Source organism: Leptonychotes weddellii, chromosome 16, assembly GCF_054177405.1.
Source record: "Leptonychotes weddellii isolate Sample4059 chromosome 16, ASM5417740v2, whole genome shotgun sequence".
Taxonomy (NCBI): Eukaryota; Metazoa; Chordata; class Mammalia; order Carnivora; family Phocidae; genus Leptonychotes; species Leptonychotes weddellii.
Window position 1 is genome coordinate 1,844,707 of NC_138384.1, and position 26,149 is coordinate 1,870,855.

A 26,149-nucleotide genomic window follows, 5' to 3' on the forward strand; every position below is an offset into this window, starting at 1 on the left:
AACAGGCGCAGCTCAAGCTTTGCAAGACTTATTATGGGGGAGGAAAGCATTCCCCCAAAGCAGCCCCCACACCTATTGGCTAGGGTCAGGTTCCGACGGAGGTCTTCACCTCTACAATGGGGGGCAGGCCCTGCGGCCAGGAGTGGGAGGGGCGCTGGGCAGGAAACTGCGTCTGCCCCAGCACCCTCGGGCTTCACCCATGGACTGTCTCAGCTGACCCCCTCCTGACCTCTCTGGCCTGCTGCCACCCAGGCCAGCCTGACAGAAAGTACTAGCACCCATGGTGTGCGGGTAAATGTTTAACAACAGGCTCTCGGTGGGGTGGGGTGGGGGGCTCGTTTGAAGGTTTGCGGATTTCCAGGATATAAAGACTCCCACTTTGGTTGATTTCAAGCTACCAATCAAAGTCATTGACTGCAGAGTTGGCAAGAGTGCATACAAGCGCGCTCCAGAACATCCCTCACTAAAACCCACTGGATCCTATAAATGTGAGCTGGGTTGAAGGCGGACGCCCTGCCCTAGCCAGAGAACAATAATTAGGCATTAAAGGGGCTGCCCTCCCATGAATGAGACCATGTGTTGAACACCTACTATGGACTAGTCAGGTACAAAACACTGTCTTGATTCCTCTTAACCGTCCATTTGCTCAACGAGGAGACGGAGATGCAGAGACGCTAAGGCACACAGGGCCTTATATGGAACTGGATCCCAACCCAGGCTTGTCCCATCCATGTCCTTCCCCCCCAGACAAAGGCCCACATGTGGAATAGACTCAGCTTGCTCTCGTTCAGCCCCCAGGATGTCCCGACGGTAGCGCCATCAAAGTGGAGTGTTATTCATAAGAGCCCAAAACGTGGGGAAAAAACAAGTATCCAGGAACTAATAAATGGATCAATAGTGTGGTCTACCCAGTGGAGTATCATTCAGCCATGAAGAGTAATGAAGTCACGACTCTGGCTGCAATGGGGATGAACCCCGGAAACATGCTGAACATGGGGATGAACTGAAACATGCAGTCATGATGGGCCAGGCATGGTGTGACTCCACGTACGGGGAATGTCCAGAATACACAAATCTACAGGGACAGAAAGTAGATCAGCGGTTCCAGAGGCTGAAGGGAGGGGGAGTGGAGAGTGACTGCTACTGGATATGGGGCTTCTTTTGGGGGTAATGAAATTCTGGAAGTAGGTAGTGATGATGTTTGTGTGACTGTCTGAATATCCTAAAAGCCACTGGATTATAAAGCAAACAAAGTGCAGGATTAATTGAAAAGGGATTCTGCACACACACACACACGCACACACACACACACAAGCACACACCCAGCTGAGGCCTTCTACAGACCTCTTGTGATCACTGAGCGGGACTGGCCAAGTTGCCCGGCTAAGGAAGTCCTTAGTCCGGGGTCCTGGGCTAAGGAAGCACTTCACATGCATGTTTCCCACTAAGTCCCTCAACACCCCTACAGGCGGGTCGGATTATTAACCCCATTCCACAGGTGAGAAAACGGAGGCTCAGAGTGAAATTAAGCAACTGGGCAGTTGACAGCAAGAGTCAGGACTTGGACCCTGGTCCATTGGACTCCAAAGTTTGTGTTCCAAATGCTTCACTGTTGTAAAGTGAGCTCTGGGTTGCTGGGGGACTCCTCTTTCCTCCTCCAGGATGCCGGTTCAGGTGACTCTGCAGCTCACAAGGCTGCCTAGCCTAGAAGCAGCCCCCCATCTCTCAGCAGGAAGGACTGAGTGCTGGAAGAAAGGGCCCTCTGTTATGGGAAAGAAGGGTCCCTGCTCTGACACTCAGTTCTTTGGCTACACCACTGGGTGACCTAGGTAAGCCCCATCCCATCTGCAGCCTCATTTTGCTTACCTTAAAAAATGAGGGACCCCACACATCACTGGTCCTCAACAGGAGCACTGCTGCCCCCTAAGGAATATTCTGGAAATTTGCAGGGCTTCCATGAGTGGGACAATTCCCCAAAATGGAGAATCCCCCCAACCCCTCCACTTTCCAGTGTCCCACCAGACCTTCATGGAAATGAAAGATCTTGGAATTTATGGGTCAAGAACCTAGCTCCGTTTTCTGTTTGTCTGCTTTTTTGCAGAGCTATAATGTGCGCTGGGTCATCCAGGACCGCAACTACCGCGCAGTCAAGGGGAAGTGGTTGCTTCCATTTGGACTTGGCCAAGAGTCGGTCACCATTTTGGAAAATCATATCGCCGGAGCAATGCCTTCATGGTGTTTGAGCCTCCGTGGGACACAGCCGTGTCACCAAGCTTCTCCCTCCGGTGCAAGCGACTGACCACTGTGCTGTCTAGTAAGGTCAGCCCCAAACATTTATCTTTGAAATCCATACTGTTTAATTTTAGATGACCTCTCCTTTATGTTACAGTTAGGGCCTCATGTTGGTTGTTTTTTGCAATGGGTGTGTGTCCTATGAATTTCTTTTTTTTCTTTTTTTTTTAAAAAGATTTTATTTATTTATTTGAGAGAGAGAATGAGACAGAGAGCATGAGAGGGGGGAGGGTCAGAGAGAGAGGCAGACTCCCTGCTGAGCAGGGAGCCTGATGTGGGACTCGATCCCGGGACTCCAGGATCATGACCTGAGCCGAAGGCAGTCGCTTAACCAACTGAGCCACCCAGGCGCCCTGTCCTATGAATTTCATTTCAGAATAAGAAAAAGAGCATTCAAAAAAAATTTTAAGGTGTTAGTTAGGGCTGAAATAGGTCTGGGGACCACTGAGCTCCGTTTGATTTCTTCAGATCCCTTCCAGCTTCTAAATAATGAAACCTGACCTCAGAACACTTTTTCCACAATTCTAATAAAACCCGAGTGTGTAGTGCCTTTTAAACAATTTCAAAACCATCACTGCGCCTCAGTGGGCCACGTGCGTCCAGAAGCTGATCTCAACTAACTGATCCTGTAAACTCTCGAGAGGCTTCCTTCTGTCCCCGTGTAGATCACCAGCTCATCGGTAACCCACACTCACAACCAACTTCCCTTGTGTGCTTCCTTCTCACCTCAAGAGAGAAAAAAGCCAATACCCCAGACTCGAACTCTTTCTTATACAATCTTTGTGCTCTAACAAGTTCAGTCCTAACTGGAATGTTTACTGAAAGAGAAAAATAAAATAAAAATAAATAGAAGACGATTTCCGAGGAAGTCAGAAAGTTCCAATTTTTGTTCCCATTTTCCAAATTTTGCTGTGCTTGAGTGAGTTCACGCCGTGTGCCATTCCTTCCTATTAATTACTGCTCCCAGGCTTATCTTCCCTCATCTCTTCTCTAGCTTATTATATTTTAACGGCAGCCAGCAGAAGGGTTTGGGCACCGCCCTTCCCATCTGCGTGGAACAGAATGTTCAGAACGGCTGGTGTCAGGGATGCCACGCAGGACTGGCAGATGCGCCAGGGAGCAGAAAAAAGCAAAAGTGAGGAGGTGAGGAGCAGAACCCACCAAAGCCGGGCAGGGAGCCGACCAGGAAGAGGGGCACTCCATGTTGAAGAGCGGCCCCCCCCAACAGGTTTCACATCTGCCCGAAACCTCAGAATGTGACCTTGTTCGGAAACAGGGTGCTTGCAGGTGTATAGTCAGGCTATGAGGAAGCCGTATGGGATTGGGGTGTGCCCTAACGTGGGCCCGCTTCTTGTAAAGGGAGGGCAGGACACAGAGAGATACGGAGGGGAGGCCAGGTGGCGGCAGGGCCAGATGGTGGAGGGACACGGTCACAAGCCACGGGACGCCAGGAGCCCCCGGAAGGTGGAAGCAGCAGGCAGGACCCTCCCCTGCAGCCTCCAGAGGAAGCGTGGCCCTGCCCACACCATGACTTCAGACTCTGGCCTCCAGAACTGAAAGAATACATTTTTCTTGTTTGAAGCCCTTCAGTTTGTGGTACTTTGTATGGCAGTCATAGGAAACTCTTCCAGGGCTTACGATGGAAAACCAAGAAGGTAAGTGTTGTGGACTGAATGTTTGTGTCCCCCGCCCCCTGGCCAAATTCTTATGTTGAAACCCTACCCTTGATGTGACATGACGAGGTGGGGCCTTTGGGACGTGCTATGGGTTAGATGAGGCCATAAGGATGGAGCCCCGGGAATGGGACCCGTGCCCTTCTGAGAGTTGGGAGGGGCTTGCTGTCCCAGCTCTGTCCCCCATCATGGGAGGATACAGTCAGAGGTCACCAGAGCCCCCCCATGCTGCACTCTGCCTCCAGAACTATGGGAAATAAACGTGTTGTTTATAAGCACCACCAACCCCCACCCCAATTTGTGGTATTTTGTTGGAGCAGCCCAAGCCGACTAAGATAATAAGTAGGCTGACCCCCACCCGCTCCACCCAGCTAACAACTGCAAAATTGATTTTGAGAACCAGAGTGGTGTGTGGGATGGAGGAAGGACCTGCTGGGCTCTTGCCTTGCTGAAAGGTGGGGGGAGGCTATAGACTCACTGAGCCCTGGGTACATGTCAGCCCAGGCTGGTTGAGCCACATCCTTCTCCCCTCTGGCCATGCTTGATGCCAGCAGCGGCCGGCATTTACTGAGTCTTTCCTACAAGCCTGGCACTAGCCCAGTGAAAAATACGAATACTGATAACTGCATTCCATATAACCTACTGATAATTCTATTCATAAACAGAATGAGTTGACTCCATATTTTACCCTCAAAACAATTGTATTTCATCAAATATTAGACGCCAGGAGTTGTAAGACACATCGTTGTGTTCTATACTATTTAGAATCAAAGAAACTTCCAGGGAAACACATCCTCACTTGTAAATACATTCCAATTTTAGAGATGTTAACACGTGAATCTTCAAATCGATGACATGTGGTGCTACTGTCACCCCCATTTTATGGATACAAAAATCAAAAATCGAGGCCAAGTTTACACCACTCTTAAAGGGTAGAGCCACGATGAAAGCCACTGGAAGTTTGGCTCTGGGGCCTGAGCTCTTAGGGTACACACTGCACTTCCCACAGGGAATACTGCCAACTCTACAGCTTTGAGAGTCTTAGGCTGAGTCTCCTGGTTGTCACTCAAGGGCCATTCTCCCCCTTTTTCTTTAGCATTACAAACCTTGAGTTTCAGTGGGCACTTGGTCACTGGCTATGAACTACATTTCCCAGCCTCCTCTGCAGCTAGCTGGGGCCATGTGACTGGGTTCTGGCCAATGGGATGTAGGCAGAAGAAAAGAGTAAAACTCGTAGGCCTTGTCCTTACAAAGAGGAGGGGGCGCCCTTTCCCTCCTCTGGCTTCCCTCTTTGCCCTGGCTGGAATGCAGATGTGCTGGCAGGAGCTGGAGCAGCCGTCTTAGGTCTTAGGGTGGATTACATATTGGGGTTGGCAGCGCAACAAGACAAGATATAAAGGAGCAGCTAGGCTTGTCATGTTAGCCTGAATTGTTTAGTCTTGGGCAATCATGAGAGAAAGAAAGAAACCTCTTCCTTGGTTAAGCCACTGTTATTTTGGCCTCTGTTGGAGCAGCCGAGATGTAATCCTAACTAATACACACCATTGTGTGCTGGATGCTGCCCAGGAGGCTCAGTCCCTGCCCTCCAAGAGCTGTGGGCTCACTTAATGAGAATGTATATAAAACACCCAATGCAGTGCTGAGCGCAGAGGAGGCCCTGGGGAGAAAAGAGTCAGTTCCTCACACAAACACGGGTAACTGAGGCATCAGTTTGCATATTGTGACGTTCTCCTGCTTTCTCCAAATCCTACCCAGATACGGCTGGAAAGGCAGCATGACTCTTATTTTGCTGGGTTCCTTTGCCCAGCTCCCTACCACGTACACCTTAACAAATACAACGTTTTCTTGGTAGGCAGAGCAATTCATAACGAAGCTGTGGGGCTGCCTTTACACCCCAGAATGCTTATGCCTTCCTCGAATAGCCGCATCCCACTCTTCCTTCCTGAGCCACCCATGGCCAAGTCCCTGCGGTCCTCACCAGGCCAGAGCGTGGCTCACGACCCAGCCTGAGGGCCAGGGCCCTTCATCCCTCTGGCCACAGCAGCCACTTTAGATGAGACTCGTGCCCAAGCTGAATCAGCCTGCATCTTTACTAAGAACTGATATTGGATGTTGGGGGAGGGAAGATCTGGCTCCTCACTTGAGATCTGGAGCTGCAGTGATCATGAAATCTACTGCAGTTGCTACAGCTATGTAACAAATTACCCCAAGCCTAGTGACAGAAGACCACTATTTACTATGCTTATGGATCCTGTGGGTCAGGACAAAGCGAAGTGTGGATGACCCTGCTGCTCCACAATGTCTGGGGCCTCGACGGCAAGTCTTGAAAGCTAGAGTCTGGAATTTACTGAAGGCCCAGCCTTTCATATGGGGCAGTAGCTGCTGTCAGCAGGGGCCTCAGGTCCTCTCCGTGTGGTCTCTTTGTGAAGGCCAGCCTGGGCTTCCTGACAGCATGGTTGCTGGTTTCCAGGGGCTAGTGTCCCCAAAGAGAGCAAGCCAGGTAGACGCTGCATGCCTTTTAAGGCCTAGCCTCAGGAATTACATGGAACTTCCACCACTGTCTGTGGATTGAGGCAGTTCAAAGGGCATTCAAGGTCAAAAGGAGGGACCATAAACCCCAGCTCCTGATGGAAGTATGTTAAGGCCACATTTTAGAAGAGTGTGTGGGATGGGATGTGTGTAGATGTGGCCAGATTTGGAATACACAACAACATATCACAGAAGCCCTAGAGGTACTACCATCCCTAGCCAAATGTTGAGGCTATCTACAAAATGAGGCCAACACAGAGGAAAGCAGAGCAAAGAGAAGGAGAGCCCCCTGGATCCAGTTGTACCTGAAAATTGACTCACCTGTAGATTGTCTTTTCCAGATAGTGAGCCAATAAACATTATTTTTCCTTTAGAGATCTGGGTGGAATTTCTATCATTTGCAGCCAAAAATGTCCCAAGCAACATAGAGACTGTAAGCACGGAAAAGCTCGGCCAAGGCAGGACTCCAGCAGTTAGCAGCATGAAGCACTTGCCTGTGCTCTGAAATGAAATGTTTTCCTCTGCTCTTGGCTCACCAGAGTCCCCAGGCCAGCATCCCCAGTATGAATTTGCCACTCCCTTTGGAGGGCAAGAATTGATGACAGTCAGTTTTTTGCTTGGCTTAGGCTTAAGCAACCAAAATGTTCCCTTTTGCCACGAGTGCAATACAGGGTAGCATCTGGAAAGTGCTATCCAAATGACCCAGATCAAGGTGATGGTTAGCACAAGAGAGAGCAACCCTGGGGCCTGGAACATTCCTCCAGGCTCGTCCTGCAGGGAGATGCCAGGCCTTGGGCAGAGAGTAAGAGCACTGTAGCTGGCATCTGCTCTGTGCCAAGCATTGGTGTCTGCCCACCTTACTCCCAATCTTTACAGTAATCCTGCAAGGGAGGTCTCAAGTTACCAAGGAGGAAACAGAGGCGGAGAGAAGCCATGCAACTTGCCCAAGATCCACACCAGGAAGCTGTGAAGCCAGACGTGTGGGTTTCTGACTGCCTGAATTCTTTCATGCCAAGCTGGTGGGGCTGGGAGGAAACCGGCGCAGCACTCTAGGCGAGGTGGACCACATGCTTGCCTCTGAGTGGGGAGGGAGGACCAGCAAGTCTGTCATGTGGCCGGAGCAAGGAGGGGAGGGGCTCGTCACGGGGGCAGATGCTGACGAGGGGGCTTGGTCAGACAGGATGGTCAGAGAGGCAAGGACTGGCATCCTGCCAAGGCCATTCTTCTGTGACCTATGTGTAAATCAAGGCCTGGCCACTCTGAGCAGGGTTTCGGTTGCTGGTTGGTGGCTGTCGACCGGCTCCTGCTTGCCAGCCTCTCTGTTTGGCACTTGGCTGGGTAGACAGAAATGAGTCACACCCCGGTCCTGCCTGAGCCCCCCTTCCTCTTCCTGGGGCGCAGGCTGCCTGCCAATCCGGAATAAGCAATGCGTGGCCCGAGGGTTCAGGATCTGTGAGGGGAAGGAGCCCTGGGATAGGTTCTCCTGCTGGAGGACCTCAAGCTTTGCAGGGTGGACTCTGGCAGGGGCCCCGGACTTCAGAGACCTGGGTGGTCCCACTGCCATCAATGGACTGAGGTCCAGGGCTGGCTGTGCCTCTGGTCAGCCATCTGGGCCTGGGCAAGTCCCTTCCTCTCTGACTCTCAGTTGCTCATGTATAAAATGGAGCAAACTGATACCTGCAGCACACTGACCTCCTCCACCCCAGGCCTCTTGTTGATCCTACTCCCAGATCCTGGGCGCTGTGCTGCTCCTGTCTGACCTGTAATCGGGTATCCATCTTTCCTTTCTGTTCCGTAAACTCGCCCGTCTCCACCCAGTAACCCCCACCCCTGAACCCAACATGGCTAGCAAGAGTCAACCCCAAAATCCTGGGTGACAGAGTGACCCAGTTGGGCATCGTGCCCCGCCCCACACAACTGCTAATGTCCCAAAGGGGACGGGCATCCTTGCCTCAAAGCCCGCAAGGTGCTTTATCTGCTCCTGGTGGTGGCCAGAGCCCTCCCAGTCTCCAGAGCCAGGCAGAAGGGACACATGTCGGGGAGGAGGGGGGAGGACCCAACACAGGAAGTGTGGCCAAGAAGTACCCTTACAGTCTGAGTGGGGCACTTTCCAGAAGTGGGATGTGGCCTCGTGTGTCAGAGCTGCTGGGGAAGGCAAGGCAGGATGTGATTAATGTCGGCCGTGGGTGTGACAGCCCGCCAGCCTGCCAGCCTGCAGTCTCATTGTTAGAGCAGAACAAATGCAGCCCCCCGCCCGCTCTCCTGCCTGCTGCCTGCCCAGCCCTGCCCTGCGTTGAGTCCCCCTCCTCCCTTGGGGTGTACAAACCCACAGTGCCAGGCTCTTAAAAATAGCATCCTACCCGAAACGTAGGCATGAGACGGAACTCCAGAAAAGGAGAAAGCATCTCCTCCCTTGACTTGGAGCACGTGGACTCTGAGCGAGCTGTGCCTGGCGCTCACCAGGGGCCTCTCTCTGTGCCTTCTGTTCCGCGTGGGGAAGGGAAAGCCCATGTGGTAAGCTCCCCAGCCTAAAGCCAGCACCGTGCTTCAGTGGGGCTGCTGTGTGGGGCATCACTCCTCCCACCCAGGGCCGCTCTGTGCCCCGGCCGTGAAGGAGGGGCTGACCCGAGGAACAGACACTGGGAGCTACTCACTTCCTACCTTCCTCCCAGAAGGTCACCACGGGCTGGCTGTGACCTTGGCCTCTCCATCCATCCTCTCCCGTGGGGTCAGTGACCCACCTGATTGCAGTTTCTGCCATGTTTTTTTTTTTTCCTCTCAGCTTTGTTGATAATAGCGAAAAATCAGAAGGAGCTAAAACATCCAAAAATAGGGGTCAATCAAGGTAATTATGGCGAAGGCACCAAAGAGTACCCTGTGGTCTTCCAGAAGCCTCTTCAGAACGCCCCATTGTCATTTGTCACCCCGATCGCCCATCCCGTGACCCCCTTCAGGGGAGAGAGAGAGAGAGAAGAAGCAGCAGCTGGTACGTTTCTTTTGACAATGATTCTAAAACACGTCCCTATTTCAGAAACATCAAAGTGTGGGAAAATATGCAATCTGGTGAAATGGAATGATTTGGAGAAAATGTTCTCGATACATTTTTAAGTTTAAAAGAAGTGGGTTAAGCAGCATCATGCCCGGTCTTAAGAAAAACTAGCACGCACCTACAGACGTACGCTGTGCTCATTCAACAGTGATTCGAGTCTGTGAGACACGCGAGCCTACAAACAGGCCTGAGGGACACGTAACAAAAGCTATAGCAGTTTGCGTCTCCAGGCACCAGGGCTATGGGCACTATGGGTTCTCTTCCTTGACGTTTTCTGCATTTCCCGATTTTCTGATTTCACAGTCAGGTCACTAAAATTCCAGTGGTTCCTGCTTCTGCCCACTCCCCATGTGTCCGTGCTCACCTGTGTAGAACGCCCTGCAACGGGGACCCATTCAGGCCTCACGACCCCCTGTGGCAGCAGGAATCCTTGCTGTTGGCATTCTGCAGGTTGGAAAACTGAGACTCAGACAGACTGAGTAATTTTTCCGACGTGGTGGAGCCCGGTTTCAAGCTCCGGTCAGCACGATTCCAGAGCAGAAGCTCCTAACCATTATGTGTGGACAGGAGCCTCACTGCGGGCCCTGCATCTTCATGCCACAGGGCATCTAAGGACAGTGCCACCTCCCTTCTGGCCAGGAAGGGAGGCCTTGATGTGGAGCCCAGAGAGGGCCCCTCACGCGGCTACCGAAAGGCTGGGAGCTGGGGCTGGAGTCCCCCAGCCCCTTCTCGGTCCTGAGCCACTGAAGTGTTTTGTGGCATAAAATGAGCGTGATCAGGCTGAGAAAACCAAGACCCAGACCACTAGCCCAGCCCACCCAGCCCCTCTTGCAGGCGGACATAGGAAACGGATATTCCCACAGCACCACACGAGGATGCTTTGGCAAACCCCCCTGAACCCCTTTTTCACGGTGTCTTCTTGTCCTGCTGAAAGGAGTCTCCAGCTTCCCCAAGAGAGAAACATTCCTGACATCATTTCTTCTCAGCTGGGCAGCCAAGGGAGCAGCTGGGAGCCCTCCAAGCAGGGGGGTGGGGAGCATACTCATTTGCTAGCACTCAGCTGAGAATCTTTTCTCTAGGAGACCCCAAGAAACCGCTCCAAACAAACAAAAAGGCTGCTGGGGAAACTGGTGGCCAGGAACCCCGGGGCAGCCACTGCAGCCCTAGAGAGAAGGATAGTGTCAGCAAATTCCAGTGTCGCTGGTACTGGGCATCGCTGCCAACCACGGAGCTCCCTGAGGCACCAGGCTGTGCACCCATGGCAACAACCCGAGTGGGGCAGGATGGTCCCATTGTCCAGGCGAGGGAAGCTGAGGCTCCGAGAGGTGAAGGACAGCGCCACGGCCAGAACGCAGCCTGAGCTCAGAACGATGCTCTCCCAACTCTCTGTAATGTCCCTCGGGTCTCAGACTCCTTTGGGGACGCTGTGGAAGCCATATACTCTCTGCTTTAAAAAAAATTGCGCTCAGGCTTTTCATGCGAAACATGGCAGATAAATTCAGGGAGGTCAAGCTCTCCTCGAAGGCCTTTGATAAGAATCTCCGTCAACTGTCCAAACACATTCACCTCCACCCTGTGTCCCTGGGCCAGCACGGTGGTCAGGAGAAAGGGGCGGGGGTAAGGATGTTCGTCTCCACCTGCTACCGCAGCCTTGGAGCGGAGAAGGACCCAGAACTGCGTTTTCCCTGTAGCGGCCCTGTGCTCGCAGGACCAGGACTCTGTGCATGGTGGGAGAGCCAGACCTGGCCCCCCCTCCAACATTTCTGGCTACCGGGAGCTCCAGTCTCACCCCCATTTCTAAACTTGTAAGACTCGTGTCAGACTTCGGACCTCCAGAACGGGGAAATAGATATGTGTGCTGTCTTAAGCTCCGGAGTTTGTGGGCATTTGTTACAGCCGCCACAGGAAGCCAAGGCACCCCCTGAGAAACAAAGCTTTGGGGCTGCTCTCCCAGTTTGCTCTTCCCTGCACAGAGCAAGCAAGCCCACAGACCTGGAAGCCAGACCCCATGGGAAAATTTAAGCTCTGCTTTCTAAGAACACCAAGATGTCAAGTGACCCCTAGGAGATGGGTCTGCTCCATCTGAACCCACCGCGGCCACACCCCAATCGCTGTGAGAAAGTGTCACTGCTCACGGGCGCCAGCCACTCTCAGGCTGCTGTACTCACGGTCCCTGAGCCACACAGCAGCCCATTACGCAGATAGGAAAAGTGAGGTGCAGGGAGACTGAGTGGCGTGCCCAGGGCCACGCAGCCACGGACCCAGGTTCCCCAGGCTCTGGGCTCTTCCAGCTCGCTCTCATTTCCAACACAGCCCACTGTGAATGAACCCAGACACGATGAAGGGGGTGTCGGTATGGTCACCGCAGGGCGGAGGCGGGGCACAGGCAGTGCGGCATGCATGCCCAGGGAGACGCGGCGCCTGTTATCTGTGGCAATGGGCCAGCGACGGTGAGATAATCCAGGGGTGCTCCTGCCTCAGCAGAGACAGCCCCTCAAACCTCCCAGAGGAGCTCACGGGGGACATGGAGCCAACAAGTCCCTCCCCTCACTCCAGGAGAACCAGCCCCGCGGTGGATGGGAAGGCAGAAAGTGTCCCGAGAGGCCGCAGAGTCCATCCCCGCTGGTGAGGAGATGAACCTGGCAGACTTGGCCTCAGACAGTGCTAGAAGGTGCCCAGGGGGTCATCTGGGCTAGCTGTATCTGCCCAGCTGTGAAATGACTGATTACGAGCACAGACATGATCAAAAGCTGGCTCTAATGGAGTATGGTGGTCCCCACGATGATGACAAAGGGTGACAACAGCCCAGTCATGATATGAGCCCCACTCCACCCACACCTCATGCTGCATGGCCGCGCAGCCCCGTGGAGACAGAGCTGGGGTCAGACAGATCCAAGTTAGGAATCTGGCACGACGGTAGACCACAGCTGACCTCCTGAGCCTCACTGTCCTCCTCTGCAAATAGAACCCTTATTTTGTTCTGGCTTCCACACTCTGCATATCCAGGACTTCAGGACAGGCAGAAGGCATATCCTGATGGATCAAGGGCCATCACAATGGCTCTAGTCCTCTTGTCTGTTGTTACTTTCAACACAGATATGTGACACAACCTAGCCAATGAGCGGAGGGGCTTTAGTGAAAGATTTTTTTTTCCCTTAAAATTGATACACAAAGAAAGATAATCTTTCTCCTTCTGTTGGAAACTGCATGTGATGCCTGGAACAGCTACAGCCACTTGTAAGCATGAGGAGAACCAGCCTGACGTCAAGGCTGACACCCAGAGGATGGCACAATGTATGAACAGAAGGAGGCTGGGTCCTCAACAGTGTCTGTGAGCCAGGACATTAACCAACTCTAGAGCCTTCCTGTCTCAGGACTTCTTGGCTTTTTGAGCTGCTAGTTAGCAGATTACATGGATAATGTCACATGCTAATGTCAGAAGCATGGATGGATAGTGAATAGGATGTATTACCGTCAAATGTTATCATACATTTAATACAGAAAAATGTGGCCAAACATAGGTGATCAAAAATATGAAGATGTTGTGAATCATACCAACCATTTTCTACATTAGCAATCAGCTCCCAAAAGTTGGTTGATAAGTGGATTGGCTGGGTGATCCCCAATGGCCCCTTTGCCTCTTTTCTCATCTGCTAATTAAGAAGTTAACCTCACATGACCACCAAATTCTCTTCCAGATCAAGTCTGTCCCATCCTGGGATTCACACTGTGTTATAAGGAAATGTTAACAATATTTTGGAAAAAAATTCCACTCTGCAAGCACGAGGGTAGAAACATATTTACACATAACAAATCATCTCTGATAGACAAGATACTGTACTAATTGAAGAAATTAGCATGGTACCACAATCTTTACAGAAGAAAAGGGAGAGCTTTGGAAAAAGCACTGCAAAAGCTTATTTGGCAAGTCAGAACGACCATCAGCAAACATTGAATAAGTGCCTACTGTATACAAGGCGTCCATCTAGAGCTGGAAACCCAAAGTGACAAACACGTATCAGACCTAGTCCCTGTTCTCGGGGAGCACAGAATTTAGTTAAGGCTCTAACAGATGTGTGTCGACAAGACTGACCTTCCCTTGGGATGCGCTGGCATGGCCTTCCCACGTTTCACAGCCAGGGACGGTTCTGATGGTTCTGTACTGATGTTTTTGTGGCACACTGTCCCTGCGTGGAAGAGAGTGAGTCTCAGCACCAAGGAGCCAATGCATGAAAAGAATCACACGTATGGCATGTGGGCCAGTGGTTTAAAAAAACGTCAGCTATAGAACAACTCTTCAAACAAAATCTGAAGCTGACGTCAAACACACATGACCTATGCAAGCATGCAAACACACATATGTATCCGGGCCGCTGTGGTTAACACGTGAGGGCAAGGCCTCCACTCGGTCAGGAAACCTCTAACGTGATTAGGGTCACACAGTGGCCAGAACATGGGATCTGTCCTAGCCGGCTGTGTGCAGAGGGAACATAGCCTCTTTATCTGTGAAAAGAGAGCCGAGGGACACGATGCAGAGCACCGAGCCTCTGGCAAGTCCCCAGAAGGGCTGTGAGCTCCGTGACACCGGGTCACCTGAGCCATGTGGAAGAGACACTCCATGATGACCTTCCTCATTATTCGGCCTCCATCTGTGCCATTCTGGAGGGGACAGGGCAGCGGGACTGGGGACCAGGAAACCTTTGTGCAGGCCCCGCTCTGCCAATGCCCGCTCTCCTTCCTCAAGGCCTGATCGCCTCCCTTGCCAGGTGAGGATAATGATCTATTGATTTCCAAGGCATGTCACAGGGTTAAATGAGGCATGAAAGTGCTTTGTCCCCTGGCATTTCTGCCTTTCCTGCTTTTGATGCCAAAACTTTTAGCTTGGCCGGGCTTGGCAGGAGACACAGTGACCTCCCAGCCTTGAGGCCTAGCACTGTCACTTGCTAGCCATCTGTCCTTTAAAAGTGACTTGAGACTCTGTGCTCTGTGCACCGAACCCACTGGATAAATGACGGCAAGTATGATAACATCCTGTTATTTTTGTCCTGTGACACGGAAATGGCTTGGGCCAACACACACACACACACACACACACACACACACACACACAAAGGTCAGGGGGACTCATTCGGCATCAAGAACTTGTTCACATGAGAGACTATGGTCTCTGAGAAACAAACGGAGGGTTCTAGAGGGGAGGGGGGTGGGGGGATGGGTTAGCCTGGTGATGGGTGTTAAAGAGGGCACATTCTGCATGGAGCACTGGGTGTTATGCACAAACAATGAATCATGGAACACTACATCAAAAACTAATGATGTAATGTATGGTGATTAACATAACAATAAAAAAATTAAAAAAAAAAAAGAACTCGTTCAGAGGCCAGGTGATATGGAAGACTTCTCACCCTGGTCCTGTTTGCACTGTTTACAGCACCAAGCCTGTTATGGGACCCCTACCCTCAACAGAACACAGGAAGAAGATGCTCCTAGAGATGCTGCCAGCCACCATTTCTTGAGCACCTGCTAAGCAGTATCTCATCTCATTCCCCAGCCACCTTTTGAAGTAGATACTTCTACCTCCATTTTGCAGAGGAAGGGGGGACACGGGAGAGGAGGCGAAATGCAAACTGGGGGTGAGAGCCAGGATTAGAATCCGCTCCCTCTGACTTCTGCAGCTCCTGCCCTTAACCTCTCTGGTCCACCAGAGGGGAGATGGGCTCGGGAAGGCTTCTGTGGGCAAACCATGGTATTGGCTAGGAATGCATTCAGCAGCACGTAGCAGAGAGCCCAACTAACTTGAGCAAACGTGGGTTTATTTTTCAAAAAGGAGCTTGGTGGAGCAGCTGGGTGGTGCCAGGCACAAGGTCTGGGCTGAGTGTCCCTCCTGTTCATCATCACAAGGTGACAAGACGGTAGCCGTGGCCCTCCAATGCGTGGCTGCACTGCGTTCAAGAGAGCTCTGGTGGGCAGGGTGAAGAGCTTTGCCTGACGCAGTTCCCCTTCTGGTAGAAAAGCAGTTTCCCAAAAACCCCTTGTCAGGCTTTTACTTGAGTCTTATTGGCCAGAACTGGATCACAAGGCTACTCCTGGATACAAGGGAAGCTGGGCATGTAGAAGTTTTGTTTTCCAACCTTCGTAGCCAGAGACAGTGAGAGAGAACAACCGGTAATGGCTTTCTGGTCGTTCACCAGCCATGTTGAACACCTACCGAGTGGCTGTCCCCACCCTTGTCTTGGAGACCAGATGCGTGCCCTGGGGCTGTCATTACAAAACACCACGTATAGGGAGTGGGGTGGGGGTTTGCTTAAAACAGCAGAAATCTGTTCTCTCTCAGCCGTGGAGGCCACAAGCCCAGAGTCAAGGTGGAACAGGGCCTCTCTCCCTCTGGAGGCTCTATGGGAGCTCCTTCCTGCCTCTTCCAGCTCCCACGGGCTCCTCAGGTCCCTCTGTCTCTGCCTCTGTCCTCACATAACCTCTCCCCTGTATGTCTCCTCTTCTAGAAGGATACTAGTTCTTGGATTAGGACCTACCCTCATGACCTCATTTCAACCTGATTACATCTGCAAAGACACTATTTCCAAATAAAGTCACATTCACAGGTACTGGGGGTTAGGACTCCAAGACATCCTTTTTGGGGGACACAACCCCTAAGAGAGACCGTGTCAGCCTTTTGTCTTTGGGAGGGAATGTAAAGGACCACACCTGCTCCCTTCAGAGGCACAAAGACGTCTTCTTCCAAGATTAGACCCCACCCCCCACCCCTGCTCCCATGGCCTTGGGTCAACCTTGCCTGAGTAGGGGGTTTTGGATCCCCCCTTCTCCTTCCTCATACCCCCCTTTCCACCAGAGGCCCTCCAGAGTCCTCTGCTGCAGGGGCTCATCTCTCCTCCTCCTGCCTGAGGGTTTTCTTGGACACATGAGTCCTAAAGCCTGTCAGAGACAAAATGGTTTTCAAACCCCTGAACGAACCACCCTTCTCGATAGGGCCCTTACCTCCCACCTGAAACCTGGCACTTGCCGTCCACGTGGCCCCTCAATGCTCAGGGCTCCTGGGGTTACCTTTCCAGGGAGGGCTCAGCTCCTCCCCTGGCCCAGCGCTGGTTACCTGTCCCCAGGTGACATGCCTGTGCGGCCAGAGCTGCGTGAGCCCCTTCTCCAGTCCTCCCCTTTGTGACGGGATGAGGAAATTGCTCTTGGAGGAACAGCCCTGGGGCATGCAGCTTCTCAACATGGGTGTGGGGTGAGGTGCAAGAAGCATTACACCTGAGAATCCTAACCCTAACTGCTAGCGCTTATTGAGCACCTGCCACAAGCCTAGTGGTTCAAGCCTACCACCTGAGTCGATGGGGCAGGAGCTCCTGGGAGCTGGGAAGTGACTTGCCCCCAGGTTAGGTGCACCTAGAGCAAAAAACTTTGCTGCTTGCTTCTTTTGCGGGGGGGCGGGGGGGGAGCAGGATGCAATTTTCTGGACTGTTACCCTGAAGAGGGAATTTATTACATTTAAGGACTTTAGCATGAATCCTCCTGGTCCTAAAAACCTATAAAACATCAGGACAAAATGTGGTTAGACCCACTCGGCTCCCTCGTCTTCAGTAACTGCTCGAGCACAAGAAGAGGGGATGTGTCTCTGATTTCCATCAGTCTCTGAAGCCACCGAGGACACCCTAAGCTGAGTTCATGTGGTGCCTCTATGTCTTTACAGGGGCCAGAAGGTCTCATGGGCGAGTGGCTGAACGCACGCAGGGGCCGGGGGAGGCAGAATATGGGGTTGTCCGATCCCACACCTTCATTCCCCCTCATCATTCTCAGCGTCCCCACCCCCAGACCTTCGCCAGGAGCAGAGGTATGTTAATTTGTGCGACTGCAGAACCCACAAACTCGAGAGGCCTGAAACAGCACCCATGTATCATCTGGCAGCTGCACATGCCAGAAATTGGAACAGACTCATCTAGGATCTCTGCTCAGGGTCTCCTGGGCAGAAATCAAGGTGTTGGTGGCTGGGTTCTTGCCAGTGGGAGAATCTGCTTATAAGCTCAAGCAGGTTCTGGCAATCCACTTCCTGGAGGCTGTAGGTCTGAGAACCCATGTCTTTGCTGGCTGTTGGTCAGGACCACCCTTTGCTTCCTTCCCACGTGGACTTGTCTGTTTTACAAGCAGCAATGACATCTCCTGTCCTCCTGATCCTTCTAACATCGCTGACACCCCATCTAAATATCCAGTTTCCGGGGCTGTGAGAGGATACATTTCTGTGGTTTTAAGCCACGAAGTTTGTGATAATTTATCTATGGCAGCCCTAGGAAACTAATACACCCACTGTGTGTGTGTGTTATTTATTTATGTATTTATTTATTAATATTTTGTTTCTTTATTAGAGAGCAAGCACAAGCAGGGGGAGCGGCAGGAAGAGGGAGAGGGAGAAGCAGACTCCCTGCTGAGCAGGGAGCCCAATGTGGGGCTCGACCCCAGGATGCTGAGATTAGGACCTGAGCTGAAGGCAGACGCTTAACCTACTAAGCCACCCAGGTGCCCCAGTGTGCGCGTGTTTTTTTGTTTTTGTTTTTTTTAAAGATTTTATTTATTTATTTGACAGACAGAGACACAGCAAGAGAAGGAACACAAGCGGGGGAGTGGGAGAGGGAGAAGCAAGCTTCCCACCTGCCGAGCAGGGAGCCTGATGTGGGGCTCAATCCCAGGACCCTGGGATCATGACCTGAGCCAAAGGCAGACGCTTAACGACTGAGCCACCCAGGTGCGCCTGTGTGCGTGTTTTTTTAATGTAATCCTGACTGGCTACAACCCTCACCCTATTTTATTATTCCATCCATCTTCAGTCACTTACTTTTTGCCGGCCTCTTTCAAGCATTTTAATTTGCAACCCCTGGTGTAATTGAATATAACACTGGGTTTCAAAAGCAAATACCTCATATTACACATAAGAATAAACTCCAGGGGTGCCTGGGTGGCTCAGTCTGTTAAGCATCCCACTCTTGATTTCAGCTCAGGTCATGGTTTCAGGGTCATGAGGTTAAGCCCTGCACTGGGCTCTGTGCTGAGCATGTAGCCTGCTTAAGATTCTCCCTCTCCCTCTGCCCCTCCCCTCCTGCTTGTGCATGCACACACATGCACTCTCTCTAAAATAAATAAATAATAAACCCCAAATGGGTCAGGGATCTAAAAATGAAAAAAATGAAACCATATATATAAGAAAACCTGTAAACCTATAAATTTCTTTATAATCTGGTTGTAGGGAGTGGTTTTTCTAACCACAACTAAAAATCCAGATGTAATAAGTGATCATAAAAATAAACTCTTTCGGGGCGCCTGGGTGGCTCAGTCGTTAAGCATCTGCCTTCGGCTCAGGTCATGATTCCAGGTCCTGGGATCGAGCCCCGCGTCGGGCTCCCTGCTCCGCGGGAGGCCTGCTTCTCCCTCTCCCACTCCCCCTGCCTGTGTTCCCTCTCTCGCTGTGTCTCTCTCTGTCAAATAAATAAATAAAATCTTAAAAAAAAATAAACTCTTTCAAGATAAAAACACCATAAATGAAGTCAAAGGCAACTGACAAGCTGGGACAGAATATTTTCAACATAAATCACAGATAAAGGGCTATTAACTCTAATATATAAAGAACTCTCAGGCGCCTGGGTGGCTCAGTTGGTTAAGCGACTGCCTTCGGCTCAGGTCATGATCCTGGAGTCCCAGAATCGAGTCCCACATCGGGCTCCCTGCTGAGCAGGGAGTCTGCTTCTCCCTCTGACCCTCCCCCCTCTCATGTGCTCTCTCTCATTCTCTCTCTCAAATAAATAAATAAATAAATAAATAAATATATATATATATATATATATATATAAAGAACTCTCAAAAATTGATGGAGGGGTGACTGGGTGGCTCAGTGTGTTAAGCATCCAACTCTTGGTTTCCGCACATGGGTTGTGGGATAGAGCCCCATGTTGGGCTCCTTGCTCAGCTTGAAAGAGTCTCTCCCTCTGCCCCTCTCTCCGCTCATGCCCCCCCTCCATCTCTCTAAAAATAAATAAATCTATCTTTAAATAAAATAAATAAATAAAAATTGACGGAAACAAGGACGCAAAACCTGATAGAAAAATGGGCAAAAAAACATGAACAGGCAACTCATTAAAAAAAAAAAAAAAGATACAAAAATGGCATCCATATTTGGTTCTCCAACCCTACTGAAAACTCTGAATCCCCTGTTGTAATTTAATAAACCTGTTTCTGCTCAAACCAGACATAGCAGACTCTGCTGTTTGCAGTTTATTTCATAAGCACAGGCTGTTTCCAGATATCAATCCACCTCAAAGCACAAAGACTTCCCAGCCTACAGTGTCTCCAAAAATTACTTATACAGACTGTGGAGACAGCTGCATGAAAGAGGAGTTCGTGGATATATTTTCAAGCAATCACAGTTTTATCACAACAGGAGGACTGCCTTCCGGGATGAGCACCTTGAAAGAGGGAGTGTTACTGGGTTGGGTGAGCGCTGGTGTGTTTGCTTAAAAAGAATCCTCCCATCTTTTAGAGTTACACCTTGTCACCCAGACATATGTTATCTGCCTTTGGAATGTATTTTTCACCCAGATTTGAGTCTGGGTGTGTCCTGTGTCTTGAGCCGTCACACCAGGGGGCGCAGCCTTGACTGGGATGGCACTGGGAAGCAGTCCAGTTCCTCCACGTTAGCCCTGCTTGTGCTTCTCAGAAACACCCAGGGGATCTAGAGGAGGTAGATCGGGTTTCAGCCTGGTGCAAGGTCCAGGGTAAGCAGAATGCCTTCCGAAACTCAATTGCAAAGCACAGAAACAACCTGAATGCCCAGCAAGAGGGGATTAGTAGAAAATATCGTGGCATATCCAAACAGGATTCTAGGCTGCCCTTGAAAACCAGGAGTTACAAGAGAGTCTGTGACATGGGAAGACATCTGTGATATGTTGTTAAATGGAAAAAAGAGATCGCAAAATGAGGAGAAGAGCCCTATTTTTGTGGAGGATACCACTTCTGTAAAAATAGGTGTGCATATAAATATGTGTGAATACAACAGTGTCTAGGAGGATGTGTTTTAAAATGTTAATGTTGTTACGACTGAGAAGCGAGATTATGTGTGACTTTTACGTCGTCTTTTAGCGAGATACAATCTCTGTACAAGGAGTATGTATTACCCCATAATCAGGCAAAACAACACTAATATATATGTATATTACTACGTATATATGTATAAAACCCCTAATTTATTTGCTTTAAAATAATCCATTAGAAAAATGTGCGTCTGCCAGGGTGGGGGCAATAGATTAGCCATTACCGTGGAAGTTGGGTGACAGGGACACAGGGAATCACCATACCAGTCAAATGACTTTTGGGTATGCTTGAGAATTTCCATAGTAGAAAGATAAGCAAAACACACAAAACCAAAAGCAGCAGTGAGGGGCGCCTGGGTGGCTCAGTCGTTAAGTGTCTGCCTTCGGCTCAGGTCATGGTCCCAGGGTCCTGGGATCGAGCCCCGCATCGGGCTCCCTGCTCTGCAGGAAGCCTGCTTCTCCCTCTCCCACTCCCCCTGCTTGTGTTCCCTCTCTGGCTGTGTCTCTCTCTGTCAAATAAATAAATAAAATCTTAAAAAAAAGACAAAACCCAAAAGCAGCAGTGAATTAATTGTTGGCTTTCAGAGATATAACTATGGTGTGAGAAAGGCAAAAATGTGAAAAATGAACAAACATACAGAAGAAATAAGGCTCAGGACTTAACAAGAACCCATGAGCCACTGAGGGTGTGACCTCTTTAAGCCTCAGCTTCCCCGGCTATATAACAGGGAGGATCCTTGTCCACTGGCAGGCCTGTGATATGGACGTGATTATTTTCGTGGTTGCTCTTGGTCCAGAGAAGGACGCCAGATGCCTGAAAGCAAAACCTCCACTGCCCAACGCAGTTTTCAAATGTCGGTGTGCACTGGGGTCACCCGAGAGCTAGCATAAAGCAGAGTCCAAGACCCCAGCCCCTGGGAGTCTGACTCTACACCTGGGGTCAGGCTTAGGAAATGTCCATCTTAAATAAAAGCCCAGACAATTCTCTTTTGTGGAAATGCCGCACATAGCCAAAGGCCAAAGACACCCAGGAAAGCAGGTCTGCCCTGAAGGAAAACGTGCAGCACTGCAGAAACAGCGCCGGGCACAATGGGGACATTTGCCCATTTATGACTCCAGGTGGACTCAGTCAGCAAAGTCCAGGCTGGGAAAAACTGGCATGCAACAAATACGACCGGAGTCTCTGGTTTGCAGAAACAATGCATAAATGACATGTCACCTTTGTACTTTCCTCCGGGAGGGACAGAGCCTGGGCAACTGACTTATGTCAGGACGTGGTTCCAACACGCACAACCTGCACAGCCCTGGGCCCACGGTGACCGGTCCACATCTGTAAAACGGAACAACAGCAGCAGCTCTCAGAACCAGGCACACAGAGTTGTGGCGATCACACGAGGTGATCAGGAGCTGAGGCACCAAGCAAGGATGCCGTCGCTAAGAGCAGGGACCCACTTCTTAAGGCCTGCACATAAGGGGTTTGGGGTCTCTTTGTTTTCTGTCTCAGAAAGACAGAGCCTTGGACAAAGGAAAAACGAAACTCAGTAGGTATCTCCAACTGGACACCATGCACACCCCTCAATGAACCCTCAGGGAAAGGTAAGTGGGGGATCCCGGCACAGAGGCTGTGTGTGCACCTGCGCCCTGACTGCTCGAGGAGCTCTTGTCTTAACTGGACTCTCAACCTTAGCCCTCTGTTTTCATTTTCCTATCCCAACGTAGCCTCTAGGCTCCTCCTCTAGGGCTGGGTTGTAAACGAGAAGGGAGGAGTGGGGCGACAGGGCGGGGGTGGGGTGCAGGTGGCCGAGCCCTGGCCTCAGCCCTGGCCCTGCCTCCGCAGCAAAGTCACCAGTGTTGCCACTCCGGACACAGGAAGTCATCCAGGCACACCACGTCTTCATTACAAAAGCGTTTCTTTGGGGCATTTGGGGTGAACTCCCAGTCTTTCCCTCGCTCTCTTTCTCAAAAACAGTATTAATTTATACTCCGTTCCAGCTTTATAGAAAACGTAGACAGACCTACTGTTCTGCCCTAGACCTACGCCGTGAGCTCCTGAGGGCAGGGCCCATGGCACCGTTGGCGCCTGGCCTGAGTTAGGCACGTTGCAGGTATGTTCACTCCTGGGAGTGAACTTGCTGTCCCACTCAGCGTCTCACCGGGCATCTCTCCTTGTCTGAACACATGGCCTGCTTCCCTTTTACCTGCAACCCCTTTGACTGTGTGGAGGAAGGCCCCACCATCTGACTTAACACTGCGCCCCACCTCCCCAGCCTCCTCCCATGGATCCTCAGGCCCTCCATTTTGTAGGAGGTGGAGAAATGTTCAAATCCCACTTGAAGCCAGGGATCACCTTTTGCAGAGAGAGGGGACAGAACCAGCTCCAAACAGCCCGGAGCTGGAGGCTGTTTTAGGGAAGGAGCCCTAGGTGGGAGGGAGAACAGCGGCTGGCTAAGAGAACCACAGCCCCACGGCCAGGCCTGAGGGACAACATTGGGAGGGACTGGCAGGTCGTCGTCCACTCTCCCCTCCAGGAGGCTCCTAGCTGCTTCCTGGGAAAGGGAACAGTATGCGAAGAGAAAGCTCCCGCAGATGGGTGGCCATCTGCTTTGGAGACAGGAGTCTAGGCCGTCTGTTCCTTAAAGTGGACGAGCTGGGTCTCATCCTCTTGGAGGCCCCCAAGTCCTTAGTGGGGTCTGGTCCTGCAGGGTAGCGATTCACTATCCGCGGAGCTGAATTAAATTGCGCTGGAGTGAGGGGAAATCACGCTGTAAGAGTGTCCAGGGGCAGCCATGACAAATGACCGCAGACTGGGGGCTTCACATGACAGAAATGTTCTTCTGCAGTCAGACGTCCAAAGGCAAGAGGTCGCAGGGCTGTGCTCCCTCCACAGGCTCTAGCGGAGGGTCTTTTCTACCTCTTCTAGCTCCTGGTGGCTCCAGGCATGCCCTGGCTCCAAACCTCTGCCTGTTTTCAATGGCGTCCCCCATCCCTGAGTCTCTGCTTGTTGTTTCCTATTACAAAGGACACTCTCATTTTGATTCTTACCTAAAGTATATCTGCAAAGACCCTATTTCCAAAAAAATTCACATCCTGAGGTTCTGGGTGGACATGACCTTTTGGGGGACACCACCATTCAGGCCATTACACACATTCCATAGCACATCGCACAGCAAAAAGTGGCAAGAAGGCAGTCAAGAGCTGGGAGGCCTTGAACCTGGTACTTGTGGCTCAGCTGTCCCAGCTGTCTGGGCCCTCTGTTCGCACCTCTGACCTCCACTGCCAGCTGGGAGTGGGGTCCTGGCTTCCTTTTACACTTGGAGGCTTGAGTGAGTGGCCAAGGTCACAGAGCTGGCTGTACCTGGGACCGGAACACAGGTCAGCTTGACACCATCACTTGGGGGCTTCACAGCCTGGCTGGGCTGGATTGGAGAGACCCTCAGTGCTGGAGGGCCCTGAGATCTTTCCGCTCCGAGGAACCTAATTAACCAAGAGAAGGCAAAGGTGTTGACTCGCCTTGATTTTCACATTGCTTTACTTCCACATATCATAAATTTTGGAATGTGGCTACTTTCCTGGAATCACTTGGAAAGGTGAGGTCAAAGAGAACAAGGATTAATTTAATTATTTATAGAAATTAGTCTGTAATGGGGAAATGAGATAGGGAGACCCAACGGAGCCAGACTTTCCCCTGCTGCCTATGCAGATTTTACACTCCTTAGGATTGTCACCCAGATGCTGGGATGTCTGGGAGTGTCACCCAGTTGCTGGGATGTCTGGGGCTGTCACCGGTTGCTGGGATGTATGGGAGTTTCACCCAGTTGCTGGGATGTCTGGGACTGTCACCTGGATGCTTTCTCCTCCTGTCACTGGCCAAGAGCCCCAGAGTGGCTCTGGGAAATTTTGCCCAAGGAGTGGAGAGGGGTCAGGGAGTGGGAAGCAGATTTTCTTTTTCTCCTTCATGTGGCTCTACAAAATCTGTCCAACCTTGAAGTCCTAAAGCTGGAGAAGGTCTTGTTAGAAAGTTTACAGCACCTTGGACCTGTCCTGAAGAAATCCGCGCATGGGTCCAGTCCTTCCTCTCGGGCACTGCTGAGAACCAGGCTGTGAGCTCCGCAAGGCAGGGAGGGCAGGGCAGCGCGCACCCCTGGCCCCAGGCCTCAAGACCTGGCACACACAGCTGCTGAACCAATGAACCCGCACATGAGTCACTAGACACCCGCAGCCGAGACCTAGCGGCAGGGCGGGGAGAATGGGTGACTGCTCCGGAGGGCAGCGGTTTCCACACCCAAGGCCTGCAACTGCAGGGTGTCCAGGGGATGGGGCGCGCCGGCCTCGGCTCAGCCTGCAGCCCGGCGCCACGCACAGGCCCGGGCAGGCGGGCGCATTTGCGCTCTCCCGACTCCCCGCTCGCGGACAGGAGCCTGGCTTAACAATGGCTCCATCCGGGCGAGGGTTCCGGAGAACGGGGTTCCCTGCTCACCCCAAGGCAGGCGGGTCGGCTCGCACAGGCGGGCGCCGGCCCTCCGTAAGCTCACGACCTTCTCGCGAGCCCCCCGGGGCGGTAAGAATTACCCTCAGGTTCCGCGGAGGCGCCCAGGGCTCAGAGAGGCCAAGCGACTCGGCCAAGGTCACACAGCTTCGCTGACGGAGCACCGGGTCGCGCGGCTCGGGGCTCCGGAGCCCCGCTCCAGCAGCTTTCCGGGGACACTCGCCGCCTCCCTACGGTGACGCCCGGGAGTCACACGGGAAGGCCGGACGCCCGACTTTCACATCAAACAATGCTCGGCGCAAATCTGCGGGAACAAAAGCGAGCAGGAATCCGCCCCGGGTTTTCCGCCGCTCCGGCCCCGCGGGCCGCCGAGGGGCGGGACGGGGCGGCTCCGACGTGATCGACAGCCCTGGGGAGGCGTGGCCGCGGCGGGGGCGAATCGGATTGGGGACTCGGAACAATCACGGGCCGAGAAGGGGCAGCCCGAGCCAATCAGCGAGGGGGGCGGGCCTGACCGGCACGGCTGTCGCGAGAGGCGGCCACCCCGCCCACTTGCGCCTCGTCCCGGCGCCCGTCAGCAGCGAACGCGGCGGCGCTCGGCCCGGATCCGTCCGCGGCGCGGGGAGAGGCCGGAGCGCGAGCCCGCGCGAGTGCCGGCATAGATCCCTCCGCCGCCGCTGCCACCGCCGCCGCCGCCGCGCCCGCCAGTCCCTGCGCGCCCCGCGCCCGCCCGCCGCTCCTGACGCGCCCGCCCGCCGCCCGCGGCCTCCGACCCGGCAACGGCCGGCCGGCCCAGGCGCGGCGGCGGCGGCGGCGGCGGCGGCGGAGGACGAGGAGGAGGGGCAGCAGCAGCCGCAGCAGCAGGAGGAGGAGGAGGCATGGCCCGGGCGGCTCCGGCGGGGGGCGGCCCGCAGTGACAGACCCTGCGGCGCGGGGGGAGATGGGGGCGGCCGCCTCCCGGACGACGACGACGACGACGACGAGGAGCGGCCGCCGCCGCCGCCGCGCACCGGCCGCCGCTGGGGACGGGCGCGGG

The 26,149-nt window shown here is 52.5% G+C and overlaps 1 protein-coding gene across 5 annotated transcripts in view; it reads right to left on the reverse strand.

Moving 5' to 3' along the window:
- The window catches only part of JPH3 (junctophilin 3), a 138,143-nt gene extending 112,808 nt beyond the window's left edge, over nucleotides 1-25,335 (reverse strand). Inside the window, exons 1-4 of one of the 5 annotated variants that reach the window (XM_081806259.1) lie at nucleotides 25,197-25,335; nucleotides 23,983-24,101; nucleotides 21,847-21,957; nucleotides 13,637-13,730 (exon numbers count right to left, since the gene is read on the reverse strand). The gene's annotated coding sequence lies outside the window, so the exon portion shown is untranslated. The other 4 variants (XM_081806260.1, XM_081806257.1, XM_081806261.1 and 1 more) reach the window with 4 other exon arrangements.
- Between the last annotated feature and the right edge of the window lie 814 nt (nucleotides 25,336-26,149).